General features: G+C 51.9%; 1 long non-coding RNA gene across 3 annotated transcripts in view; it reads right to left on the bottom strand.

Moving 5' to 3' along the window:
- LOC138510288 (uncharacterized) overlaps positions 1–19,932 on the bottom strand; it is a 279,524-nt gene that overhangs the window by 232,279 nt on the left and 27,313 nt on the right. Inside the window, exon 1 of one of the 3 annotated variants that reach the window (XR_011280359.1) lies at positions 18,369–18,454. The exons of the other annotated variants lie outside the window; for them this stretch is intronic. This is a non-coding gene — a long non-coding RNA (uncharacterized lncRNA). Of the gene's footprint in view, positions 1–18,368; positions 18,455–19,932 lie in introns of those variants that run through there. 3 annotated transcript variants of the gene reach the window in all.

Genomic DNA, 19,932 nt, shown 5'->3' with positions numbered 1-19,932 from the left:
TACAACTATATCAGCGAAACTAATCAAAATGCATATATTATAGGATTGACCTGGCAAGGAACCCATAGGCCCGGCTCATGGAATGGTTAACCCGCAAGAGGGTTGGCCAAGGGCTGGACAAACAGTATAAAAGACCCAAGTATTCCAATGTGCGGTCTCTCTCACCAATGCATTGAACTCTCGTTGAAGTTCGTTATGTTACTCTGAGAGCCGAATAGCTATCCGTTTGTCAATTGACTTTGGTAACTGTTGTAGCTTTTAAATAAAGCACTTGTATGTTCTTTGTAACCTGTGTTGGTGTGTTTCTTTCTGAGCTTCCCGGCCTCATATTATTTTTATGTTTCCACAATGCCCTGTGTCTGCTTCCTGTTCTCCCACCCCCCCGCTCATGCCCCGTGTCTGTCTCCTGTTCCTCTTATCCCCTGCTCATGCCCCGTGTCTGTTCTCCCCACCCCCCGCTCATGCCCCGTGTCTGTTCTCCCCACCCCCCGCTCATGCCCCGTGTCTGTTGTTCTCCCCACCCCTGCTCATGCCCAGTGTCTGTCTCCTGCTCCCCCACCCCCTGCTCATGCCCCGTGTCTCTCCTGTTGCCCCCCACCCCCCGCTCATGCCCCGTGTCTCTCCTGTTGCCCCCCACCCCCTGCTCATGCCCCGTGTCTCTCCTGTTGCCCCCCACCCCCGCTCATGCTCCATGCCTGTCTCCTGTTGCCCCCCACCCCCTGCTCATGCCCCGTGTCTGTCTGTTGTTCCCCCACCCCCCGCTCATGCCCTGTGTCTGTCTCCTGTTCCCCCTACCCCCCGCTCATGCCCCGTGTCTCTCTCCTGTACCCCCCCACCCCCTGCTCATGCCCCGTGTCTCTCTCCTGTTGCCCCCCGCATCCCCCCGCTCATGCCCCGTGTCTGTCTCCTGTTCTCCCCACCCCCGCTCATGCCCCGTATCTGTCTCCTGTTCCCCCCATCCCCCGCTCATGCCCCGTGTCTGTCTCCTGTTCTCCCCACCCCCCCGCTCATGCCCAGTGTCTGTCTCCTGTTCTCCCCGCCCCCCGCTCATGCCCTGTGTCTCTCTCCTGTTGGCCCCACCCCCCGCTCATGCCCCGTGTCTGTCTCCTGTTGCCCCCCGCTCATGCCTCATGTCTCCCTCGTGTTCCTCCCACCCCCGCTCATGCCCCGTGTTTCCCTCGTGTTACCCCCACCCCCTATGCTCATGCCCCGTGTCTCCCTCGTGTTCCCCCCACCCCCCGCTCATGCCCCTTGTCTCTCTCCTTTCCCCCCCCACCCCGGCTCATGTCTCGTGTGTGCCCTGTACCCCCCCGCTCATGCCCCGTGTCTCCCACGTGTTCCTCCCCACCCCCCGCTCATACCCCGTGTCTCCCTCATGTTCCTCCCCACCCGCTGCTCATGCCCCGTGTCTCTCTCGTTTTCCCCCCACCACCGCTCATGCCCCGTGTTTCCCTCCTTTTCCCCCCACCCCCTGCTCATGCCCCGTTTGTACCCTGTTCCCTCTCACCCCCCGCTCATGCCCATGTGTCTCCCCTGTTCCCCCCCCGCTCATGCCCTGTTGTGTTCTTTATACACGCCGCCTTCCCTTTCCATGGTGGCCATCTTGGTAAAAGATTTTCCTTCCTACACCGGGACGCCACAGGCGTCCCGGTGTAGGAAGGAAAATCTTTTTGTTTTTTTTACCACCCGGCGTTCCCACTTTGAGGACATAAGAGGTTAGTGGTCTTCATCTATTGAAAAGGATGTTATGGTGACGTTGCACTAATAAAAACCAATGAAATTCAGTGAAAAAAACTTTGTTAAAGGGACGTTATGGTTCCAAGTAAAACCGAAAAACCCTTGAAATTCGCCAGTTATGGTAAGCTAAGCAACCATAACTCGCGCCACCACTGTGCACTGCTAAGACTAACACCCAGGACATCAAAGATGACATCAGATGTCTGGCTCACTCTTTTTTCTTTTGCTGACATATCTAGGCCACATGGTTTTCTTCAGTAACAGTCAGAAACTAAAAAATGTTATTTTATTTGTAGACGTATCCTTCAAGTAGGTTCTTACAGTAATTCCCTTAGAGTCCAGTCACATCATATGAAACATATACATACGGAAAGACACAATCTTGAAAGACAGCAATCCTTTTTGTGCATAAAGATAATCAATAGACTTATGAGTACTTTGATAGTTCTGTTTTATTTTTTATGGCTGTACTTTCCCTGTGGGTCCAATCACATCAAGTGATACATATACATAGGGTAAATAGCAGCTTTGAAACAGAGCAATCATTTATTTGCATGAAAATAATCAGTTAAGTTATGAATTGTTTCTGCTACTACTTGTGCTTTTTTGCTAACTTCACTTTCCCTGAATATACCCATATTGGTATGTGTCTTTGTGTTTTGTCTATAGTAATGCAATTATGTAATACATGGGTTTTATTAGCTATGTATTACATATTTCACAGTACACAAAAATCTATTAAGAAAACAATTATCATTTCATCATTCAACATATTAACATTACGAATATTATACCTTCATCTTGTACGCTGCACACAATGTTATGTTTCTGTATGAGTAGCTTAGTATACTAGATAGAACCCCATAATAGAATGCTATTTATATCAATGCATTGTTCAATGCACTAATTAGGGTATGATATTTATTTCAATGATCCTTGACACTTGTTTCGCAACATTATAATAAGAATCCCTTGTACACATATTTCATGAAAAGTACATACACATGTGATGTCATCAATGACATTTGTGATGTCATCTTTGATGTCCTGGGTGTTAGTCTTAGCAGTGCACGGTGTTGGCGCGAGTTATGGTTGCTTAGCTTACTATAACTGGCGAATTTCAAGGGTTTTTTGGTTTTACTTAGAACCATAACGTCCCTTTGACAACGTTTTTTCACTGAATATATATATATATATATATATATGAGTGTAACCTCGGCCAGAGTAAGCTACTGTGCTTAAGGGCAATTTTTACTAACCTGGTAAATACCAAGCTGCTGTAAAGACCAGTACCAAATAGAGAAGCCAGCCTCTCTGGAGGTTTAAAGACTAAATCCTGAACAAAAATAAAACACTAAGGGGGTAATTCATAGAATTCGGCACACAAGTGGTGCACGCGGCTGGCACACAGTGTGCGCGTGTCGCAGTCTGCGCCAGCCGCGTGCACCAAAACCCATTTCAGCGCACAGCGTATTCATGGATTTCAACATTCATAATCAGCCGTGGCGCAGAGTGTCGCAGCGACCCTGCAGCAGCCCCAGTTACGCCCCCAACCCCGCCCCGTGCGCCATGACCAGCGCATAAATCCAGTACATGGCGCAAAGGCCAGTGGACCAGCATACAGCCCCGCAACCATGAAAACGTGTGCAAAACTTCCCGCGCACGCCCCATAATACACGTACCCCTCCCACGGTAGCGAAAACGTGTGTAAAACTCCCCACGCACCCCTCAGAATACACGTACCCCCTCCCGCGTCAGCGAAAATGCGTGTAAAACTCCCTACACACCCCTCTGAATACAAGTACCCCGCTCGCGTCAGGTAAATAGCATAGAAAAAGAACCCCCCCTGTGGCGTGGGATACCTGTGGGGCATGCCCAGGGTGGATGGGTTGCCTGCGTGAATTTGGGGGATGTGCGTGAAATATCACACGCGATAGGCCTTGGCCGAGGGGGTATGTGTATTCAGATGGGTGCGCAGGATGTTTTACACGTGATAGGCCTTGTGCGAGCGGGGTACGTGTATTCAGAGGGGTGCGCGGGATGTTTTACATGCGATAGGCTTTGTGCGAGTGTGGTACGTGTATTTTGGGGGTTCGCCTGGCGTATCACATGCGACAGGCCTTGGCCGAGTGGGATACGTGCATTCAGAGGGGTGCGCAGGATGTTTTACACGCGATAGGCCTTGTGCGAGCGGGGTACGTGTATTTCGGGGGTGCGCGTGAAGTATCACACGTGATAGGCCTTGGCCGAGCGGGGTAGGTGTATTCAGAGGGGTGCGCGGGATGTTTTACACGCAATAGGCCTTGTGCGAGCGGGGTACGTGTATTCTGAGGGGTGCACATTGAGTTTTACATGCGTTTTCACTGCCGCGGGTGGGGTACGTGTATTCTTGGGGTGCCCCAACGCGAATTGGAAGTGTGTGTGTCCTCCCAGGTGTGCCCTCTCCCCCCTCCCCAGCCCCCCAGCCAGCCCACATGTTACCATGCACAAGTGAGCACCAACACATGTCCCCCTGCACCCCCACCCACCCAGCAGTGACAGGCACCTGCACCCCCACCCACTGCCAGCATGCCCCGACTCATGTCCCCCCCCACCCACTCACCCACCCAGCAGTGACAGGCACCTGCCAGCAGGCCCCAACTCTTGTCCCCCACCCAGTCACCCACCCAGCAGTGACAGGCACCTGCCAGCAGGCCCCGACTCATGTCCCCCCACCCACTCACCCACCAGCAAGGAGTGTTACACACCTTTTTGCTGCCGCAGGAGGGGTACGTGTATTCTGGGGGTGCGCGGGATGTTTTACATGCGATAGGCCTTGTGCGAGCGGGGTACGTGTATTTTGGGGGTGCGCGAGACGTTTTACACTCGATAGTCCTTGGCAGAGCGGGGTACGTGTATTCGGAGGGGTGCACAGGGAGTTTTACACGTGTTTTCGCTGCCACAGGAGGGGTACGTGTATTCCTGGGGTGCCCCAACGCAAATTGGCAATGTGTGTCCTCCCAGGTGTGCCCTCTCCCCCCTCCCCAGGCCCTGCAGGCAGCCCACAACACAGGTGACTACCCTGCACCCCTGGCTATGCCCCGCAGGCAGCTCATCCACCCTGGCCATGCCCCCCAGCCCGCCCACATGTCACCATGCACAAGTGAGCACCAACACATGTCCCCCTGCACCCCCACCCACCCAGAAGTGACAGGCACCTGCCAGCAGGCCACGACTCATGTTCCTGCACCCCCACCCACCCAGCAGTGACAGGCACCTGCCAGCAGGCCCCGACTCATGTCCCCCCCACCCACTGACCCACCCAGCAGTGACAGGCACCTGCCAGCAGGCCCCCGACTCATGTCCCCCCCACCCACTCACCCACCCAGCAGTGACAGGCACCTGACAGCAGGCCCCGACTCATGTCCCCCAGCCACTCACCCACCCAGCAGTGACAGGCACCTGCCAGAAGGCCCCGACTCATGTCACCCCCCCCAACACATCATCACGATCCACAATCATGGGCCTTATGGCCACCCAAATCACACCCCATGCCACCCCAGTCCAAACACACAACCAAGTATTACATCCACTCCACATTGAAATCCCCATCACATGATACATCCCAAATGGCAAGTATGCACATCAACACATTTCCGTCACACACACACAATGGGTGCATGTGATTGAGAAAACACACATTGTGACATGAATGAAACCAAAGAGAGAATACCACACATTGAAGTATGAAATAAAAATGTATTAAACACAAAAGCAAGGGAATTAAATGAAACAAACAATAATGGAAATGATTAAGAAAAAGCTGCATGTCCAAAATATAAAATAAAAATGTGTGAAAGCAGAATCCAAATCAATCCAAAAGCACCTGGGTCCAAAGTGTCTGTCTGTCAAAACAAATCCAAAGTGAAAAAATAAGACAAAACCATTGATCCATGGAACAAAAAAAAAAGTGAAATCCAGTGTTGAACTATATACAAAGTACAAATCCAGGGTCCATGAGCCCAACCATAGAAAGGAAACCTACAAAAAACCCCTACCTAATGAACAACTATATACAAAAAGGTGGGGCATTGTCCAAGCACCCCAAAAGAAATAAAAACAGAAAGGAAACCTAACACTAATTAACTATATACAATGGCAGCGGGCAAGTCCTACGGCTCACTCTGTGATGTCACGGGCCAGGGTATCATCGAACTCCATGTTGATGTCCCGGAGGCGGGCCTCTCCCCCGGCCCTGAGGTCTCCCAGGGATGCAGTCATGGCCTGTTCCAACTCCCTGCGAGTTGCCTCAAGGCACTCAGCCCGCCTCAACGCCCTGCGCATGGAGAACTCCGCCCTGAACATAGTGAGCCGTGCCTCTTCCGCCTGCCACTGCTCCGCATCTATCCGCTGGCCCAACTGTTGCCACACGGAAGACACTCCCATTCCAGGATCCTCCTGCCCTCCGGCCGATGCCTGCCCATCTGATGTTGATGGCCCTGAGCCATCATCGCTCCCACCTTGAGCCTGCTGCTGCTGTCTATATGCCCTGCCCGATGATGCCGGCACATCCTCCATCTGCTGGCCTCCCGTTGGTGGGGTGTCCACCCCTGCTGGACCTTCGACTCCCGACTGTGGCAGGGATGTGATCTTCACCAAGCTGTCTGCGTTGGTTGGGCCAGGTCCACAGGGGGCCCTGGTGGAATCTGGGCCAGAAGACGGCAGGGAGAACGACTGGCGCATAGTCTCCACAGAGGAGGAGAGGGCCGCCAGAGTGCTCGACACATGTAGGAACCCTCCGACCATGGCCCCTCCCAACTGTGCTACGTTGACACGCAGTTCTTCATGATGGCGTGCGTGGTCCCCCCAGGAAGCACGCACGTCATCACGAATGTCACGCGTGCACAACACGACACCAATGAGGACGGACCCCATACGGTCATGATTCTCCTCTTCCGCAGGTAGTGGAGTGCCAGATGACATGGGCCTCACTCGTACCTGCAGACGGGCCTGTGACGGGGCATCCCTGCTGGTGCAATGTGGTGCAGTCACAGGGTCAGGAACAGTGACATGCACAGGCCCCTCTGCGGCGACCTGTGCTGCCTCCTGCCCCTGGCCCTGGACTGCACCACTTGCACCAGTGGAACCACCCCCACCAGGCCCCATGTGCGGCTCAGTAGCGGCCTCTTCCCCTGTGTAGACCACCCACCTGGATGGCTCTGCGCTGTCATCCGCCATTGCAAGCCCTTGTGGGGGCTCACCCAGTCTTTCTGCTGCAGCCGTAGTGGCGGACGTGGCACCAGTCCCCTCGCTCCCGGATGATGGTAATTCCTGGGAGTGTGGCTGGGCCTTGTGTTGCCGGCCGGTGGAGGCATCCCCGCTGCTTTGCTCAACAGCGCCATCTCCGCCCTCTTCTTCACTCGACACTGTGTAGAGGGAGACATAGAACACAAGCATCAGGATACTGTACAATAGTCCCCTAGACAGGAAGCAATAGCACATGAGTGGCACTGTCAAACGTCACTTCCATCCTGTCCCTCCACAACACATGGGTCAATGCAGGCAACAAACATGCAGAAACAGGCACGGCGCATGCAGTCAACATTAGCAACCATGTTCAAGGGCCTCTATTGACATTTTTATTGTCTTCAAACTCACATGCATCATGGGTCATACTGATCCCATACACACCTGAGGCTCATGCATCTGGCCTCGTACACCACAGACACAGTGGATACAAGGATGACTAGACTGCATCAGTGAATCAACACATCTTCACGGACATGTCTCATGCATCCATGGTATTTCTAAGTCACACACACACACACTACTCAGACACACAGACATGTACACCATACATGTCCATGACAGCAGCACCCATCTCTCACACCCCATCCATGTCCAAGAACATAGACATGCATGCATTCATGTGTGCATTCCACATGCTGCTCCCCATGTTGCATTGTAACACATGCACTATCCATGTGGTTCACGCATGACTGGTCTCACATGCAGCACCATGATGTCCCTGCACACACACACATCCATACATGGCCTATGTCACACATACAGGCAAGTAGCTGACTACCAGCACACTGCAACATGCCCGGTTTCACACAGCAATGCATGGCCACGTGTGCACCCACACATACATTTGCACAGCATGCTTCCCAACACATACACCATCGATGTGTCTCACACTTGATAGGAATCACATGTGGCAGGTTCACGTCCCTGTACATACGCAGCCATACATATCCCTACAAAGACAAATGTGCAAGTATGCATGTACACTTACCGCTCAACTCCAGACGGGTCTGCCTCTGAAGGATCTGGACCTGGAGCGCTGGGCTTATGCGTTCCAGGACCCTCATCTGGATGTTGGTCAGGCTGACCCGGCACCCCTCTGCATCCTCTGCCTTCAAGAGGCGCCGGGCCTTGCTGAGGGTCCTGGACCCAAAGTCCTCCCAGCGCTTCCGGACATGTTTGATGTCGCGGGTTGCCACCCCCTCCGTGTTGATGGCAACCACTGCGTCCTCCCAGATCCTCTCCCGTCCTTCCTTGTCGGCACGCGATGGTGTGAAGAGGGCATCATAATGCCCCAGGACTTGCTCCACCAGGATACCAACTTCCTTATTGCTGAAGCTGGTAGCCCTCTGCCTCTCTGGCTGGGGGTCGCCAGTGGTCTCAGATGGTGTTTGCCCCGACATGGCGACCCCCGAGGCAGGTGTGGGTGGGCAGCTGGGGCTGGGCTGTGGAGCGATGGTATAACAGTCGAGAGTCTTCTGTTCCAGCAGGGGTGGACACAGCAACTGGACCCCTCGAGATGGCTGACGTGCAGGCACCAAATAGCAGGGCACGTGGGCAGCAGGCAGGCAGCAGCAGGTGGGAGCGTACTCGGGATTCTGGGGGGGGCAGGAAAATGGCCTTCTGGGCAGGAGCGTGGTCTTCTGTGTGTTGTCGCGTGGCCAGCTTGATACAGAGTGATTTGGCACATGAAAAAACTGCACGTCAGTGAGTAATTCGAGGAAAGGCCCTTAGCGCGTAAGCACATCTGTGACGTTATGCGCACGCATGTTTCCCTCATGACGGGTGCATAGTGATTCAGCACGTGAAAAAAACAGCACGTCCGCGTGTTAATGCGTGTAATCCGAGGAAAGGGCCTAAGCGCGAAAGTGACGTGATGCACGCGGGCGTTTCCCTCAGCACGGGTTAAAGTTGAGCGGGGCCAGCAGTTCGCTGTATGTGCCTTTCGTGGAGACCGACGTGTGTGTTGCTACTTCGTGTGGTTTTATGCGCCATCACAACTTCACAGCTATCAAGGAAGTATCTCTTTTTTCGCGGGGGTATTGGCTATGGGTGTTTTTCATTATCACGCTAGTCTGATGGTGAGTCGCGCACGCTATTTTTCCCACTGCGGGTGCCCTTGTGTATCGCGTACCCATTTTCGAGGTCATAGTAGCCTGCATGTCCCACACGTACGTGTTTTTCATGTCCCTGGGTGCCACCGCATACTGCGGTAGGTTAATTCCACACACGTGGGCTACTGGCGGTTGCGTGCACGGTTTACCTGCAGTTTTGGGGTGCCTGAGCATTGCGTGACCCGTCACTTTATCACAGGGGTCACATACAGCCTTGCAGGTACAGGGGTGCTGTTAACGTCTTGTATCCCAACCCCTTCACCCCAATTGCCCAGGACAATTGTCGTGTATACCTCCCATTGGCACTACTCCATCTGTGCCGGCACTACTCCATCTGTGCCATGGCTGGGAGGCCACGAAAGGTGAGGGGTGCCTCAGCTGGGCGTACTCCACATGGCGGGCGTGGTCAGGGACGTGGCCAGGGTGACCAGGGAGTAGGGGGACTACAGGGTGTCCAGGGTGGCTGCAGAGGGGGAACAGGCAGGGGTGCAGCAGCTCGGCATGATGTTGTGCCATGTGTTGGTGCAGTTATGCCACCACCCCCTGCGGCTCCAGGAGATGCCGTTCTTGCATCTGACACTGGCGCCCATGTGACCCGGCAGTCCGTTTCATCAACTGCCACGGGCCCAAGGGTAGTGGTAGCTGCAGGTGTAGCTGTGGACACCACCACCCAGGCTCAGGGTCTGCCAGCGCAGGCTGCGTTGGCACTTGAAGAGTCCATGGCAGAATCCCAGGTGGTCAGGAGGCACACTGTAGGTGCACGCAGGGCTGCCCTGACCGAGGCAAGTGTCCCATGCGGCAACAATGTCATCTGCTGCCTCGACCAGCCGGGTGCTGGCAAGTGCAGGGGCAGATGCAGCCGACAACAACCCGGTTGTGAGTCTACCAACCAGGACAGTCCCGGTCAATGACCCTGGTACAGCTGATGTTGCTGCGCAGGGTCCATTCCAGGGCACCCAGCAGCCACTGACGCACTCCATGTTCCACCTGCCACTCCCTCGGCTCATTCCACCAGCGCCACTGCCCATACTGATCAGGGCGGCATTTGCTAGGGTCCAGACCAGCGTCCAAGAGGAGGAAGGTTGCACCTGCAGTACAGGCTGGGACCCCAGACACAGCTACGGCCTCCGGCACGTCGAGGAAGAAGCCTTTCGGCAAGCAGGAACTGGACTTCCTCGTGGACTATGTATGGGACCACAGCCGTGACATGCTAGTGGGGCCGAATTGTCAAACTACAGCTGCCCATCGTGATACCCACTGGAAGCAAGTTGTGGAACATGTGAGTGCATTCAGCCATGAGGAGCGCACGGCGCAAGAGTGCAAAAAGTGTTGGAATGACCTCAAACGCAGCGCTAAGGCGAGGCGTGCCTCAAATTACAACATGACTCTGGTGACTGGCAGTGGGCCGGCATCTGAGGAGGAAGACCTCACTCCGTATGAGTCACTCGTTGCAGGGAGTTCATACCACCAGAATTGGTCAAAGGAGTGGGAGAGATGCAGGACTTTGATGCCCAGTCCAGTGAGTGTTGTTGCATGTTTGTCGAGGCCATGTGTGTTTTACTTGTGTGATGTGTTGTGCATGACTGGCACTACATGTCATGTGTACATGGTTTTCATGTGCAAGTCATGCAATGCTTCACTGATGCATGCCTGCTGTGCAGGATGGTGGACATGTAGAGCAGATGGGGACTGTCCTCATCACCACACTTGCACCCTACTCGCATGCTAGTCACCCGGATGCCCCTCCAGTCCATGTTCTCACTCACTGGCCCTTCTGCATGTAGCCTGGGGTGTCCTTCCTCTCAGCACTGGGACTATGTCATTGCATGACTGATGTGCATGTGTCCTCTGCCTGCATGTGGGTACTCCACGTAGGCATGTTCCCTTGCCCCTCCACCCCCCCCTGCACCCCAATTTCACCATTGCACTGGTGTGCATCATTTTGCCGTGATGCAATGCCCTGTTCAAGCCTCCTGTGTACGTGCAAACTTCCACCAGCCAACCGGCCAGACACATGCAATGGGTTACATCCTCTGTCCTTCATGCAGGCTGTCTCACTTGGACTGTGCAGATGGCAGATGCTCCACGGGGACATGAGTGCCCATTCATGCTCCATGTGCATTCCATGCATGCCCCTATGTGTCCTTGACTGGATGATCATTGTAGTATGTGTCCAGGGTGACCTACATTTCATGGCATTTCATCAGCCTTCGCATGCCCACTCTGGCTCAGTCCTGCGTCCCACACATGTTTAGGGTGTGACAGTCTGTGTGGTGCACAGGCCTCAACCTGTTTCAGGCCCACTGACTCTGTCCAACTGGTTTAGTGTCTTCTGCACACATGGGTGTACTACTGAGGGTTCATCATGTGTCCTGCTTACTGTCCCATCATCATCTGCTGTGTTGTCAGTTGACTCCGATGATGCAATTGATGCTAGTCAACACTGTCTGCCAATACACAGGTCTCTGGTCATCCTCTTGATACCATGCAAGCCGTCCCTGCATTTCCACTTAGGGGGAGGGGTGGTTTGCTTGTAGCCATGCAACCCATTGCACATGATGCCTGAACTTGCCCTTGCACTGCCTTCACATATATTGATGCACATCATGATGTACTTGTTCATGTAGATAGTGGGTAACGTACACATGTACTCTACTGCATCAACCCACTTCTGAGCCGTGTTACACCGTTCTACATGCCAACTAACTGATGCCTTGTCAAAGTGACCTTGCATGCATGGAAGGTTCTCAGGTGTGTGCGTGTGTGTTGCTTCTGATATGTGTACTGATGTTATTTTTCTCCACTTTTCGGATGATGACGCAATGGAGCCAGAAGATGGTGTTGTCATGCCAGGCACAGGGTTGTTATCACAACAGCAACCCGGCACAAGTAAGGGTCGTGGGATGGTAGACCACGAGAACCCACATATGTTACAGACCATCTTGTCTATGGCTGGCAATGAGTCCAGCCCAGATGACCACTCTGACGTCATGTCGAGTTGGATGTGCGTCAGGGGTGAGTGATTCTGATGTGGATGCTCCTCTGTCCGCGACACCTGCACTGAGATGCCAGACGGTGGTGGGACCTCCGCCTGTGATGGATCGGGACACAGGGTCACCCTCCAAACCAGTCACTGATGTGCCTGGGACGTCACGTCGACGGGGGAATGTAGTCCTGCAGCCATGGGTGGTGCCGACCCGACAAGGACGGCTGGTCCTTGGGACCCGCAGGTGTCAAGCCCAGCAACGCGGTGGCCGCGCACCACCGAGGTATACTGAGTGGGAGCAAGACATGACTGCCAATTCAGAATGCCAGGGGGAAGCAATGGAAAACATCGGATGTGAGCATGGAGCGTGTGGCCCAATCCGTGCTCCCCACTGCTAGGCAGGTGCTTCTCCAGCAGCGGATGGCACAGTCCACGGGCCGCCCCTCAGGCTGGGCATGGCGGTCTCAGAAAGTCCATGCCAGGCTGAAATGTTGTCTTTGCATCAAGCAATTGCTGCTCACGCAGAGGCACACATGGAGGCCCTTGGGGGCCGAGTATGAGTCCCTCAGATCCACTCTGGGTGTCCTCTTGATGTCCCAGAGGGTGCGGTCAGAGGAGAGGTTTGAGCAGCTTGAGCGTACCATCTCAGCTGAGCTACGTGCTTGCCGGGAGGTGCATGAGATTTCCAGCCAGGCCATGCACGAAGAACTCTGTGTTACACGCGTTACCTTGCAAGAGGAAGCACGTGTATCATGGGAGGTTTTGCATGCTGACCTACGTGTAATCGCCACACAGCACCAGGCTCACCCGTCCAGCAGACTTGCTGCCGACGAGGGGCAAGCTGCGCCTAGGCGTGGCTGGGCTCCTGTGCCAGGTCAACCTTTTCAGGAAGAGGCTGACTCGGACGACTAGATATCTCCCACACAGGTTGGGCTGTGCAGGCGTTGAGCCCATGGAGGTTTTTTTTTTGTCTCAACATCATCGCATGTGGATGTTGCGGTGCACCCTGTACCTCCCCCCTCCTGGGTGCCCCCCCCCCCCCCGGGTCATATGCAGCCATTTTTGATTTTAGTTTATTTAGTTAATATTGACTATTTGATAGTTATTTTAATTAGGTTATGTAGGTTGTTCATGGTTAGTTAAATTAGTTAATAGTTTAATATTGTTTGTCTATTGTGCATTCTGTGATGGTTTGGTGCTTTGTGACTTTTGAAAGCATCCACTGTCTGTTCCAGCTGGGCCCTTCAAGCTTGTTTCGTGTATGTGTTTACAGCTTGGGGTCCTGACTCACATAGGCCACTCCTGCTTCACTTATCCATGGGCTTGCTAGGATGGTTCTGTGTAACAAACATTTACACAAGGGCTTTGGACTTTTGTCATAACTGTGGCCTGTCTGCTGCTGCACTACTTGTGTTACCACCCCTAGTGGGGATTTGTAGCATTTTATCCACCCCATGTCTATAATCAATTTGGGTGAGTACGTGATTGATGTCTCCATTAATTGTATATGTGCTTCATGCCCTTCATGCTGTAGACAGTAGCCTGCACCCTTGGCCTGTCAAAGTCACACTGATGGTGGGAGGAGTTTGGATGTAGGTCTGTAACCTGGCCCAGTTACAACCAGCATGAAGACACACACAAAGGGAACTTTCAAGCCTTATTAATATCTTTTATGCCCTTTTTGCAGAAAAATTAGCCTCCACCCTACCTTTGCCAGCAGACACATGGACGAGTAATCCTGATGACTGGCCACGTTCGGTGGTGCAGATGTGTGCACAAGCAGAAGCACAGGGCTTGTGCTCAGACATCCGACAGAAGCAGACGTGTTTCCAGGAGCTCCAGGCAAGGTGAGCAGCACAAGGGCCAACTCTGCAGCCAACCTTCCACCAGGCCACTTGCACATGCATGCTAAGTAGCACCAGTGCTGGGGAGCTTTGCCAGGCATTGTTGGAGAAGCGCACAGTACAGCTGACATGCGTTGAGGGCCAAATGCAAAGTGGCTTTACAAGTTGTTAGGGGCACACGCAGGGGCCATCGAACATATCCTTGAGTACCCCCAGATTTGTGTGCAATGCATATCATTTGCATGTGCAAATTGCCACCTGCCACCTGCACTACCTATTGAAATCCACGGCTGCCAGAACACAACTTGTACTGAAGTTGCACCTCGCTATACGCGTGTAGCAGCTCGCCCAGGGACCATTGTATCATGTGTGATTCTTGACGCATTGGTCTTCCATTTGCCGCGCGCCCACATGCGCCCGCCTTACTGCATTGACAGTGTATGAACCATGAGGGGGCCAATCTAACGTATGGGTACAAAGCAGCAGACCGGAGTGTTTATTTGCACTCTCTTTGCTGCATTGAACTGCTCCTGGTACCAGACCTGAGAGTGCGCAGGCAGGAGGCCAGCACTCACCCCAGAGATAAGTCTCTGTTTGGCTTGCATTTGACTCATTTGGTACAATGTGCATGATGAACATGTTTTCTCAGATTGAGTATGTGTTATTGTGAATAGTATTTTGACTACTTTCCCTTGCCAATCCGACTCCCCTCTCCTGCTCCTCTTTCCAGTTATCCTGCATACCAATGACGGTCCAAACAACATATCCCTGACCCTCCTTCCCTGCCAGGGTCTCAGAGGCCTGTGTAAGTTTGACCTTGTAGGTGCCCAGACCACGGATGGGGTGGTTGGTTCGTGCCACTCCTGTGGCTGGACACCGGAGCTGTGACACTACTGATCAGTTGTTGCATCCTCATTGAATGTTATTTACCGTAAATGGTACCCATCCTGTAGGTCCATTGTTCAACTGTGCTACCTTGGTTGTTCTATCATTGTGCTTGTACATGTGCTTTGACATTTCCTGCTACTTCAAGTCATCTACTGGAGACTCTTCTTGTGTTTTTTGGTGCCTACAGGCTTTTTCCCTGGTTTGTGGGTTTGGCTCCTTGGAGTTCTCTGCGATTTGGTATTTTTACCAGTCAAGGTGGCCTCTGAGGGGGTTGGACCCTATTTACATGCAAGCTGGAACATGGAGAACAAGGGGTAGGGTGATCCTGTAGCCAGGTGGACTTGAAGGAAGAAGGCTACATACCCCAGACACAGTTGTTCAGAAGGTCACAGTGATGTGTAAATGAGGGAGGGCCTTTTGCTGTTGGACAGTTGGCTTGGGCTACAGTGTTTTGGGCACTCTGACATTGTAATTGTGGGATACTATCTACATGATGTGTTGTGTTGGTCAATCCCTGTTCCTGTGTTGTCTTTACTTTTCAGGCGTCAGGGGATTGGTGTGGTTTGACATGCTGGGGTGTTCACATGGACAATGTTCACATGTGATGTGTACAGGACACTGAGGGTCACTTTATTTCACATGCATATATTGAGTGCATGTCCCTAATGACACACACAGTTGCACAATGATCCACCACACATACAACCACCCTTCCATGGCCAGAGATGCACACAGATTGCATTCTCGGGCCCGCTGTGTCCCTGCAGCACATGATCTATTACCATTTGGGTATCCTGTACATGCGTCATTTGGTTATTGATTTGATTTGTCATTTTCATGTGATGCTCAAGGTGTATCTGCAACACAATGGCTGATCAATGTGCTGTGTGCTGAGCAGTGTGTTGCAGGAGACACACACACAGCACACGGGTTTGGGAGTAGGGATTTTGCCATGCCCAATGTGCATGTGAACAGGCATTCAGTGTTGTGTTAATGCTACGACTGGTGGAAAGCATTTGTGTCTGACTTTATATGTGTGGGAGGTTGTTGGTCAGTCAGTTCATCTGATTCCATGTCAGGCATCATTGTCTCGTGCCAGTTTTCATTTTGACATGTCACTTCGTATCTTATTGGTCATGTGTTGGCCTTTTGCTATTGCATGCCATGTCATGGTGTGGCAGACAAGGGTGATGTGGGTTGGGAGGGTTTGGGTGACATACCAGGGATTGTGATGGCCTGTTTTGCAGTGGGGTGTGATACACACCTTGCATGTGTTCCTTTTGGTCACACAGAATTGGTTATGTTTAAGTAGCTAGGGATGCACACAATGTAGCACTTCTGTGGCAACATTCTCAGGGTGGTAAGGTTGTGACAGTTGACTGTCTCTTTGTCAACATCGATTGTCACCTGGTATGTGCCAGGCTTGTGTGCACTCCGCAGGGGTGGGAGTAGGTGAAAAATGTGACCACAAGCTGGGTCTGGGCTGCCTCACCACATGCCCCTTTCCCCTCCCATGGGCAGCGCCTGTGCCTGTGGTTGGGGATGTGGGGGCACCACCATGTCCACCGGTACGTCCCGCCGTGTGCAACATTGTGCCGGACACATACTGCCACAATGATCCTGCACACTACTGGGGGTGCATATAGTAGCTGGCCGCCGGAGCGGTCAAGGGAGCGGAAGCATGACTTGAGCACACCGAATGTGCGCTCCACTATGCCCCTGGTTGCAATATGGGCAGCGTTGTATCTTACCTGGGGTGGTGTGGTGGGGTTCTGGATTGGCGTCATCATCTAGTTGTTCAGAGGGTAGGCACTGTCCCCTGGGGAGGTGATAATGGTTGTGATTATTGGGGTTTGTGTATTTGGCTGTGTGTGACATGCATGCATGTGCACAGGCATTTGTACTCATCTAGGAGCCATGTGTCGCCATGCTGCCCAGCTTCCAGGGCCCGGCTCAGGGCGGACATTCTGTATATGAAACTGTCATGGGTAGAGCCAGGGTAATTTGCATAGACAAAGGTGATGATTCTCTTTGCATCGCATACGACCTGCACCTTATTGGAATGCCAGTGCTTGCGGTTTCGATAGATGTAATGGCCTGCCTTTCTGCGGATGTTCTGGGCATTAATATGTGCCTGCGGACTGAGGGGCGCGCAGTGATGATTGCCAACACCTGGTAGGCAGCGTGGCTGCGTGGCCTGTGAGACCCCCCCCACTATGGCAATTGACCGCTGAAATGACCCAGTGGCCAAAAAATACAGGACATTGAGCACCTTCTCCAAGGGGCTCAATGCTTGGGAGCACCGGGTGGGTGATGTAAGGTAATTTTCCCACTCCCTGACCAAGTCTAGGATGATATGGGGTGGAAACCTATACCTGCCATAGACCTGATCGTCAGACATCCCAAAAAGGCTAGTCCGGGGAAAAGAAATTCAGGCCCTGGCTATTCTCCTCCTCCTGTGGTGTCCCACGATCAGTGCTGCGACAAATGGGGCATTCAGCTTAGCTGGATATACGTGTTTGTTGTTTGCGCGCACTTTTATACTGTGCGCTGGGACGCTTCCGCCTGCCTTCGTGTGGCAGATGTGGTGACGCCTATGCGTGTCTTTTGGCATACGCGGGTTTACCGTATTCGATTCCATGAATATGTGCTGTTTGCGTGCGTGTGGGCGTTCCGTGTATTTCCCTGCAGTACTTCCCCAGTTACGCCTTATTTTTCACGCGTTGTTCCCCATTCGGCGCGTTATGCCCCATGTCCCGCCCCCTTTTTGGTGTGTGCGCCGACGTTGTGTGCTTTCCCTGTGCGCGTCGCGCACACCGTTCGGGATGTTGCAATGACGTGTGCGCCCGTGTGTGCCATGCACGGATTTGGCGCACATCCTGGGGAAAACACGTGCAGGCCCTTCCTTGAATCGCACGTGTGTGCGTGCGCTTGCTTTTTCACGCTTGCACCAGGTTGCGCTGAGATTTTCGGTGGATATTTGTTCCATGCATTGGCCCCAAAATGAAGTGACACGAAGTGACACAAAGCCTGGATTATGAATGGAATGCCTACAGCAATAGGAGGCAAAGATGGAGACTCACCTGAAAACCGCCCTCTAGGGCATAGAGAAATCCAGAGCTACATATGTTGAAAGTAAAAATAGCAGCAAAACTTTGCCACAGGGATCAAAGCCATCTGTTCATACTGGAAATAAATAAAGCGGCAAAGGAACTCCATTAGAGTGCTGTTTCCAAGTGACAAAGGGTTACTAACCTCATCCCCGCATTAACGAGCCACTGCATAAAATGAGTCTGTAAAGTGAGTACTAGAATACTAGCAGCAGCTCCGCCCTGGAAAGGTAAAGGGGCATTTGTAAACTCATGCATAATATGGAAATGACTCCCATTAGGACTGCTCGCTCAATTGCAATGGAAAGGTGAGCTGCGGAGTTGAAAGAACAATACTAAATGAAAATTGTTACAAGAACTGTAGCTGAAGCGTAAATAAAAGAGGGGCTGAGCCCACGCTTACCTGCATGAAACTATTGCCGTGTCTGACAGTGCACAAGTTCAGAGAAGCTGTCTCTTCATCCCGCTGCGCATGCGTGTAGAGAGCCTACACAGGAAGGCTGGCTACAGCCCACGGAAGAACAAAGGCAATTTATAACAAGAAGAGGCGTGACACTGCGCATGTCTAGCAATGCCGGCGGAAAAAGGACACAATAACACAGCAAAACACTTCTGATGCTGCCCGAAATGAACCTGAAGAATAATGAATGCAGCTTGCTTACAAGCTTACTGAAAAGCAGAAAATTAGCCTATAAGGTAATAAATGCAGCTTGCTGGGAGGCTTGCTGAGAGGTACCCACAACAGCAGAAAATGAGCCTGACTTAATTGGAGGCAACCGGATGAAACAGAATGAATTCTGGGAATCGTAGTGCGACCTAGGCACAACGTTCGAAATGACAACTTCCGAATTAATTACAGTAAAAGCAGAGAACTCCCAATAGATGGAGAAGTCACAGACTTAATCTGAAGCAGTCAGATAGAAACAAAGTGAATTACGGGGTATGTAGTGTAACCTAGATGCAGCGTTCGAAATTACAGCTTCCAAATCAATTACAAAGCGAGCCAAAAGGCCCCAATAGATGGAAAGGTCACAATGTTTGTTTAGAATACAAAGGCCACCAAGGAATGACTCAAAAGGGCAGAAATATTCTAATGAGGACAATGTCTGTAAGATGTCTATCTGAAGAACAGACCCAGACAGTGGAACTGGCTGTAATTAACTATAACACTCCAATATAAGCAAAAATTGAAAAAGAAACAATAATCATAATCGAGCTGGTTGACTGGACCCGGAACATGAATGAACAAACAGGGTAAGCAGAAAATATGCACTAGTAACTATTAAAGTCCCACGACTCCAATGTGTTGAGACCTTTGTGGAGTGTTTTTAAATTGAAAATCCACATATGTTCCTTATAGGACAGTTTGTTTGCCAGTTGAGTTGTGTTGTTGGCAGAGAGTTTTTCTAAACAAAACCAAATTAAAGAATCTGTCCCATTTCTACACAATGGATCACTAGTGGAGCTGCTAGGTTACGTGTTCTAATTTTAGAACGGTGTTCGTTGATGCGTAAGTGGACTTCCCTAGAAGTTTTTCCTACATAAAAAAGCTGGTAAGAGCACTGAATAGCATAAATTACATTCTTACTTCTACAAGTGGTAAACGTACGTAGTGCCCAAGTCCTGCCATTGTAGGCAAAGTGTGTCATATATTTAGAGAATTTGCAAGCTGCGCACAAAGTGCACGGGTAAAGGCCTTTCACCTGATTAACCCTTTAGGTGCCAATGGTTAGTTCCCCCCCCAGTGCCAGGGCGTTTTTTGGTGATTTCGGTATGTGGCCATTCAATGCCTTGTAACTTTTTTGTTACATGAGATATCTCGGCCAAATTTGGCTCCTTTTTTCCCCACATGTAGGCAGTCGTAACGCCAGCCAGGAATCCTAGGTTGCTGTAGGGCGATGAGAGAAAATAAGCAAAAAGTATGAAAATGTTGGGTTTTTTCAAAAAATGCCAATAAAATGATGTAC

The sequence above is a fragment of the Ambystoma mexicanum genome, chromosome 6p (genome assembly GCF_040938575.1).
Source record: "Ambystoma mexicanum isolate Mex_15411 chromosome 6p, UKY_AmexF1_1, whole genome shotgun sequence".
Classification (NCBI taxonomy): Eukaryota; Metazoa; Chordata; class Amphibia; order Caudata; family Ambystomatidae; genus Ambystoma; species Ambystoma mexicanum.
The sequence above is the reverse complement of the archived record's forward strand: the minus strand, read 5'-3'. Positions and strand labels throughout refer to the sequence as shown.